This window comes from Astatotilapia calliptera, chromosome 16 (genome assembly GCF_900246225.1).
Source record: "Astatotilapia calliptera chromosome 16, fAstCal1.2, whole genome shotgun sequence".
NCBI classification, from domain to species: domain Eukaryota; kingdom Metazoa; phylum Chordata; class Actinopteri; order Cichliformes; family Cichlidae; genus Astatotilapia; species Astatotilapia calliptera.
Genome location: NC_039317.1, coordinates 29,919,359 through 29,928,500, shown reverse-complemented (window position 1 = coordinate 29,928,500; position 9,142 = coordinate 29,919,359).

The following is a 9,142-nucleotide window of genomic DNA, read 5'->3' as shown; positions in this document are numbered from 1 at the left end:
CAGCTTCCACCCAACTCTCGCTTCACACAGACAAGGAGAAGAATCCACTTATAAGCTGATAGCTGGTAAAAAGAACATTTTAAGTGATTTATGCCTTTAATAAATTTGTACCTGATCTTTTGAAAGCAGTGGGTCAAGTATAACTTTTATACAATTATCTAATGTTCTCAGACCAGTGCAACATTGTGCTTTATATCATATTTATAGTATATGATAAATGGGGCATATTATGAGACAGTGTTATGAAGTATTGTGTGCTGCTCCAGGGACTGCCCTCTGATAAAATGGAATTGCTCCATGGAGCTTTTATATTGAACTGTCTCAGGATGAGTCTCTGTCTAGATGCTCTCTTAAAAGCTCCTTCCAGACACTTTATTAATGATACTATAAAAATGACAGATGGCCTCCTTATAAAAATGTCACATTCCTACTCAGTCAGCCCCACTCCTGTTAGGAGTTCATGTTTAGCTACTTATACTCTCTGAATTTCCTGTAATATCTGGGACATCAACCAGCTTTCACATTTGAGTGATTCAGGAGATGATTGTGCAGTTAAGCTGGCTTTGGATCAGCACCTTGTCAAAGGTTTATCTGGTTTTAAGATCTGAATGATTTTAAATAGCAGGTGGATTAAGTCAGCTGTTGAGCTGGACCTTTGGATTAGGTTTGTTTTTTTATTCCTTGATGGATGGTTTCAGTCACAATGTGCAATTTTAGTGGATAAATAAAAAGCTAAAGTGAATAGGGTAATGAAAGAGGCATGGAGCAAGAGAGGACTACGTGTTGGTTTGGTATTTAGTTGCTGTGCCCTTGACCATGGCATGAGCTTTCCATGCAGCCAGAAATTACAGGAGGACATATTGGTCAAGATCCCCAAGTACTGAGTTTCAGTGATGATGCATCGTTGTATAGTGTTAAGCAATGAAATAGTCAGATTTGCAAAAGTGATTCCCCCTCATGCACTTTCACAGTGGTTCGGTCCACTGCCTGCATTCGTTAAATGGGGTTGTCTCCGTGCATGCAAGCTATGGTTCTTCAAAATTCCCTTGTTATTCAATTTTTGCCTGTGTATAAGCTGCCAGTCATATCAAAAACAGGTGATCCAATGTTTACCACATGCTGTTTATGTGGTTAGTCTGCTGGTGGCAGCTTTTGGCCTTGGGTTCATCCACATGTTCATCCACCAGCCTGGCCTCTGACTCCCGTTTCATGCACATCCTAATCACCTCCTCGAGGAACCACTGCTATGGGAGGAACCCCCATAGAGAGATTGTGTTGCAGAATGAATTACCATCTCAGACATGTGATCTTCATTAACTGATGCTGACACGTCTCGGTCCATTTGGCTGTTTACATTGTCATTTGTTTTTTAAGTGCCTACAACAAGGCTTCTGCAGCAGTAAATCTTGCTACACTGGGCCTGTTAGCAATGGTTCACAGCCAAACTTTACAGTGTAGTCTTTAGAAGTGGAAAATTAAAATAACTTACAATTAAAATACAAAGCCTGTAATGTGGGTAGCCACTAAAACAATAAGATCGCATATACAAAAGCATGAAATTAGTTTTCTCCAAAGCATGTCTGGGCTTTCCCTTAAAGATAGGATGAGGGGCTCGGTCATTTGTGAGGGACTCTGAGTAGAGCTGCTACTCTTCTAGTGAGTGAAGGAGTGAGTTGAGGTGTTTTGTCATCTGACATCCTGGACACCTCCTAGATGAGTCCTTTCAGGCACATCAAACTGGGAGAAGGCCAAGTAGCTGCGGTGATGGAGGTCTTTGCTTTAACTGTTGTCTCGATAACCACATGGATGGATGTACAATTTTTAAAAAAAAATCTATGAAAAGCTGTAAGAGAAGTAATTTGACAAATTCAGTGAAGAAAACATGATGATGATTAAAAAAATTACATAAATTGAAAAATCAATCACTTGAAGCTTGTTAACAGAATTCATGATGTATTTGAACAACCAAAAGTGGGTAAAAAGCAGGTCAATTAAAACAGAAAATACAGATAAAACTGAAAACAATGAAAAAATGCAAAAATACCAAAATTGAAAGATAAATAGCAAATTCAGAGAATGATACATTATATCCAAATGTTTTTGGATTACAAAGTATTTTCTTTGAATAACTAAGCACAAACTGTTAAGAAGAAAACCTCTTTGAGGCTTTCCAGAAGCTTTTTTATCGACCTTGAGAGTACATCGACTACACTGGGAGGACTCAAAGAATAATTTCTGGTCTCGGGAAAATATGAATTCATTTTTCTTTCTCACGTCTGCCAGAAACTTTAATAAACACATTACAGATTGTTATTTTTTCTTATCTAAAGCTCAAAAAGATCAGTCAGTGAAAGTTTTTTTTCCCTGAGACTGCCTAAAATAACACTCACACTCTCAAATATTCTCTTCAAATGCTGAGTCAATTCATTATTTTGTGTCCACATGCAAAGACAGTATATGCACACACAGGCACACAGCTGTTAGTTCTACTAATGTCATTAATATCCCCACGCAGTGAAACTTCAGCATTATTAGTCTCTGTCACACTGAGCTTTGTTGCCTTGTCACACTCAGCAGATTGAATACAACTCGTGACATTTTCCCCCGCTGCATAGTTCATGTAATGAGAAGGCGAGACTCTGATCTGGGTGTCGTCTCTGTAAACAAACTGTGCATGGGAGTAGCTTGTTATAGCCAACATCACTCCCCAGTGCTGCTGATGTAAGCAGAGTTATTTTCCAAATTTTCCAGACTCCCTGCTCGCATCTGTTTAGCCTTCAACGTGACCACATAACAGAGAGTCAATATTATTCAATATGTCTTATAATGACCATAATTTCAGCGTAATGATAACATGCAGGCAGCAACGATTTTGATTCTTGCCTGTGATTTTTTTCCCTGTCCTTGAAGCTTCGGATCATGTGGGAATCAATAACCGTGTCGCACCATATTCACTGTAGGCAAAAGCATATTTTCCAAGACAAGAGCCGTCATTTGTTATTCATACTTTGCTCTAACGAAATATTTGCTCACACCCATGGATGGAGGGGTGCAGTGATGGATTTATTATCTCAGCAGGGACACTTTGACAGATTTCACCAGTCAACACATTGAAATGAGTAGGCAACATCTGGCTTATCACACCTGCGATTTCTGAGGTTTGATTCGGGAGCATAGGTCCATCTCTTCTGGTTTTACATTTTTGGAACCAGTAGGCAAATGCAGGTCCAAAGGTTTAAGATATGAAGTTGTTAATTTTATGGAGAATGTGAGGGAGCACCAAATGTATGGGGGGGAGGAATTTAGGGAGTTGATGAAGACATTAGTGGAGTCTTATCAGTGATGAAAAGAGAAAGAACAGAGCAAAAAGGGAATTCAGGTTGATACGGCCTGTGTGAAGCAACACAGTAAGAACAGATGAGGCAAAGTATCTAAGATGTGTTTTTGTAGCCCGTGTTTAGACGATTCATAGACATTGAACACTGAAGTGCCCTAAACCTGCATTCTTTTTAATGGACACTAGAGGGCGATACTAGTGGTTGCAAAAAGATCTCCATAGGTGATCTATGAAAAATGGCCTTCCGTTAACATGTTTCTGACAAGTTTACAGGTTCAATCACTGGGTTACATTGGGGGGGGGGAGCACACTACATCCAAATGTTGGTCATTCTAAGTGAGGATGGAGCTAAGGGATTGTGAATGATAAGCCATTGAGAAGCCTTGGATTGTCAGAGCACCTTTTATTTCTAAGCTCTTTAGAATTGTCCTTCACATCTTTCCTTGACCTCATCCGATCTCCCATCGGGAGTGTTTCAAACTCGTGTCAAGCCACATCCACCCACTTAGATGTCCTCATGCTCTCGTTCTGGTTTCAGTCACATGACTTTCACAGCCGGTGCACCTGTTCCCAATCCACCAGAATCATCGATGTTTCCATTGTTCTCACTCATGCACCTTTCCCCAAACTTGGCTTAGAAGTTCTGCTCTGCTTTGTTGTCTGATTTATGATTGTTTCCATTTTCTGTCTCCTGCATGCCTGCCTGTCTGCCAACCTGTCTTTGAGCATCTACTCCACCTTTTAAATAAACCACCTAAACTGTCTCTTCCTGTCTGGTTGTATCTGCACCTTCTTCCTGCTCTCATTGTGGAAAATGTGACAGGCTAGCTGTTTTTTCTCTTCCAGTATTTGCGCTAGGCTAACAGTCTCTCATGTTACAGCGGTTTCAGGCTTCTCATTTAACTCTTGGCAAAGCAAGAAAGCAAATAAGGATATTTACAGAAATGTTGACATATTCCTTTTGAAAATCTCATCACTCATACGCCCCACTGTTATAATCCATTTTATATGTTCTGCAGTGCTACTATCTCCCTTTTTTTTGTTTTGTCCTGTGAAAACTCATTTTTCATCCTCTGTTTGTTTTCTTCATTTTTCCTAAAGTTCCCACTTCACTTTTCCTTTTTGTTCAGCTTCAGTTCATTAAACATTCTTGGCGCTGCAGGAACGTACTTTTCCATTACTGCGCCATTAATCATTTCAGTCGTTCCTTCTCCCCAGCTTATGCGGACACCCCCGTCCCTCCACTCCCAATTCAATTAGTCTTGTTTGACAGTTGTTATCTTGGAAAATGGCAGTAACGGCAAGTGCCACACATACAGAAAAGTACATGAAAGGAAGAGGAAAATTGAATGACTACCATCTGAACGCACATGCTAAATTACAGTAACCTATGACCCGTCACAGGATGGGCTTGAGTCAGTGAAAGCTTCGGGCCCTTGTAAAAACAGGACAGAGCGGATGAGGGAGCAGCTCAGCGGTTGGTCACATTTTGCAAGCCGCTGGATTCACTGCTGTAGTGGACACCAAGAACAGATGAAACGCTTGTGAGTCATCCTGGCCCTTGAATTCTTAATGGAGCAAGAAACACTGACCATGTTAAACTGTTTTCAAAGCGTGTGTGTGCATATATTTGAGTGCATTTATGTTTGTCTGCGATTTTTCATCCAAATGTTGTAATGATTTATTTTGTCTGAAACTCCACAGAGTTAACCCACTTGTGTTCCAAACTATAGTCTGAAAACCATCTCCGAGGTGCAACATGGAGCGTTCCGGAAAAGCTGAAGTGATAAAACGCAAAAAAGCCCATTACCTGAACTGACCTAACGTACACGAGAGTCCAACCGAAGTAGGACACAGGAATGACTGCCAGCCATTTGCAGAAATGCTGTAACTGAGGTCTGAGGTCCAATGCACTATTAAGACTGGAGGAGCACCATATGCTATGTCGTGCGTCACTGTTGGCTAGCATGTCACATTTATAATGCAAACACTTCCTTGGGCACACATGCAAAATGCATGGTGATAGGAACACCAAACAAAGACTATAAGACACATTGTTTTGTTGAGCCACTGTTAAGGTCTCTGAAGGGCAAGCAGCTTTAATTGTAGAACAGTTACATAATAATTGGACCTTCTTGGGTGTCTGACCTTTACGTAAGAGCTTGATTAGCGCTGGTTCATATAGCTACGATATATCAGGTTAAGACATGGAGATCCAGCATTGGTTAGCATTGTGACAAGAAGCTTCTACCCTCTAATCTGCTGTTCTGATAGGGTCTTTCCATGTGGCTTCCTCTCAGACTCCAGTGACATGCATATTAGACTATCTGATGTCTCTAAACTGGCTGCAAATGTGTGAATGTGTGAGTGAATGGTTGCCTGCCTCTTTAGGCTCTTGAAGGAGTAGCGGCCTGTTGAGTATGCGTCCTGTTTCCCGGGGGGATAGGGAGCTATAAAACAGCCAAGGAAAGCAAGAATTATTGGACTGTGTTGCCTCTGTAGCAGCCAGAGCTGTACCCAAAAATACACACACCTGGCATACTGTCAATACGAACATGTTTTATTTAAAAAATGGCACTGTGAAAGCTTGCGATGAGTAACAGTTCCACTACATACTGACAAGAACAAATGCTAATGCAGAAGTTAGCTTCTGCATCTACTGCACCTGGCCAATAAGTGAGGAAGTCTATAAGAAAATGACTTCGCTACAACCCCTTCAACTCACTCATGGCCTTGACAAACAATGTACTGATGAGTTTACGGTCCTAATCATTAGTTTCAGGCCTTATCTAATACAATATAATAAAGCGAGGTGTGTTTTAGTGATTGAAAACTAGCTACCATAGCAACAAGCATTGTCCACAGACATAGAGATTGGACAACCTTAGTTTTCTGATGTGTATTCTTTGACCAGTTGGTTATTGGAAGTTGCTGGCTGGTGAATGGTGAAACTGGTCACAAGGAGACCTCCTTGTGATCACTTTGGTCAATTGCTGCAGTCGCTTATGTTTTACATGGAGGATGCTGACTGCAAACACTCGCAAATTACTCGCCAAGTATTACTGAAACGTGTAACATGAACTGGAAACAGAATATGTTCACAAAGTAAAAATGACACCTTTTAAATCTGAATCATCTGTATTTGGACAGGTGTGTGCACACAAACAGGAATCAGGAATGTTTGTGTTCATTTTGCTCTTCTGAAAACTAAAAAACATTTCTTTTTTATGTGTGCTGAGTTGCTGTGCTAAGGCACAGAACATACTTGAAAGGTCTCTGTTTCCAGTTTGTCTCACTTTTTCCCCACACAAACTTATTGGTCTCTCAGACTTTAGCAATTTATTTTATACAACTGACAGAAGCCTCAACCAACCGCTCACCAACCACAGAATACAACATTTTTCTCCAGTGACCAGTGGTTGCCAGATGGTTGCCGACTGGTCTCTATGTGTCACTGGTAAATCCAGCCCTTGCTCATTGCTTCTGTTGAACGTCAACACCTAGGTTTTGATGTTCAAGAGGCTCAGCTTCACAAACAAATTGGTTATTTTACGGTGGCCACGTCTTTTTGTTTCATACAGTCTATGACGTGTACACAGACAAGAAGCTTAAGTTCAGTTTTTTGAGATGGAAGATTTGATTTTTGTGGTCCTTGTAAATATGGAGTGCAGATCCAAAGCTATGCAACTCACCACTTATGTTATTTGTCAGACATTATTATGTTTATTCACAAGCACTTTAAGTACACCCACGTCCATATAAAGGAACATGAGCAAACCTCCCCTGAACAGTATCCATATAGTTCATGTAAAGCATAAGGGCTGACTTGTTATGTGCTGGGTAAAACCTGAGCCAGATGGGTGCGGTGTTTCCATAATACTGCCGCATTTTCAATGAGACTCAAGGCGACTGCGTAGCAGGGCCACCCATGCTGTGCCGTGCTGAGGCTTGTACAGAACAGTAAACATGGCAGGGGCCTTTTGGACCGGCTTCTCAAGCCCCTGGCCAAGTTGTCTGTAGTGGATGCCAACCAGAACTGACTGAAAAAAGAGGCAGAGCTGTTCTATAAGTTAGCGCTGCCAGTGTATGTCAAGAGTTTCCCCAAGGGGATGAAATATTCACAGCGCTGCCAGTGGAGATGAAAGTAACTGCAGACACGTCATTAATTTGTCATGTTGTCCAGAGGAAGCCTTCCTTTTATTCTAAATCATGGGTTTGCCTTAAGAGATCCTTAAATGAGTTTGTGATGGATTTTCCCAATAAAGAAAATTACTAAGGGCAGTGCAGCTCCAACTCTCTCATGAATAATAATGATGATGAAATACACTGGTGATTCTCAGTTCATACAGAGCTAAATGAATCATAAGTCTGACTCTAAAACTCTTTTAGCTCAACTCAAACAGACCTCAGAGGAAACTTTCCACATCAGCATGAAAGAAACATATGCAAGTGTAGTCAGAGTATGAATGTACCTGGAGCAATTTTGTACATTAACTATGAAGACCTCTCAGTAATTAAGATTAGATCCAGGGCTCCCATTGGACATCTTTCCGTTTTGTCACTGCCACCCAGTCAGCGTGGGAAACCATACAAGCTCCAAACTTCCTGCCTTTTGTAAACACTCCTTGGGGAGCTAGATATTATGCTGCATAGTCATAAATATATTGGTCACTGCTCTGGCCAGAACATTTGTGTAACACATGATAATGGTGCTCCGTTAAAGAAAAGAAAAACACTGAAATCACAATCTTTTCCCATATCCCATTCATTCTTACAAGTGTGTGAATGTTCAATTTAGGTTTGCACCAGTTAGTTCCTCAGGTCCAAATGTAAAATTGTGATGAGGAAAAAGCTGATACCCAGAAGGGAAATTCAAACAGAGAGCTAAATAGTAAATAGATCAAATAGATAGAATAAGACACCAAAGTAATAGATTTCAGGTATTAAGTGAATACTTCCTTGTTCTGCTAAAGCCAAAAAAAAGTTGGAATCCACCGCATGATGAAAAGAATTGCAACTGTATGCAATGAACTTGCGGTCCTCTTGAATTGAAACTTGCTTCAAAGACAAGGACCAGTTCTGCAACCACTTGCAGACAGTTGCTGTATTCTAAGGGAGTTTGGTGCTTCAATATGCAATAAAATGGCAATAAAGTGAACTCAGTCTGTGATTAATCAGTCGGTTGCTATCTGCATGCACAGAAATTCATATTTGCTACTTACATTAGACTCCAGACATAAACTCATGAATTTAAAACAGAAATTCCTTCACAAGTGGTGACATAGTTGCCGTCTATGCTGTCATAGTTGCAGCTATTCATGCAAAATGACACAGGTGCTCGGCAGCCTTGCTTTATATAGTTATATAACCATAATATAACCAGCTGGGAACCACTCGCAAAAAGACATGTTGCAGACAAGTTGTGTTCATCATTGCAGACTGACTCAGATTGATTGGGTCATGTTGGGAGTCTGTCTTCATTTATGAATTGGATGGTGATTAGTTGCAAACCTTCACCAATCTGTCTAAGCGGGACTACAGACAGTCCAAGTCTGAAAGTATCCTTTGTGACTACCTTGTGATTGAAAGTGTGACCAGTTGGTCAACACATTCACTTGCAAACAACGGGCAACCTCTGTGTCATTTTTGTATTATATTTACATTTACAGTTTGGTTAAATATCTGATTTAACCACATATACGACAGTCAGGTATTTAACACGATAAAGGTTATCTTGTGTTTCTGTTTCGATATTATGTTGCAGTTGCAATGTTACATTTCAACCATAGTGTAACTGTATTTATT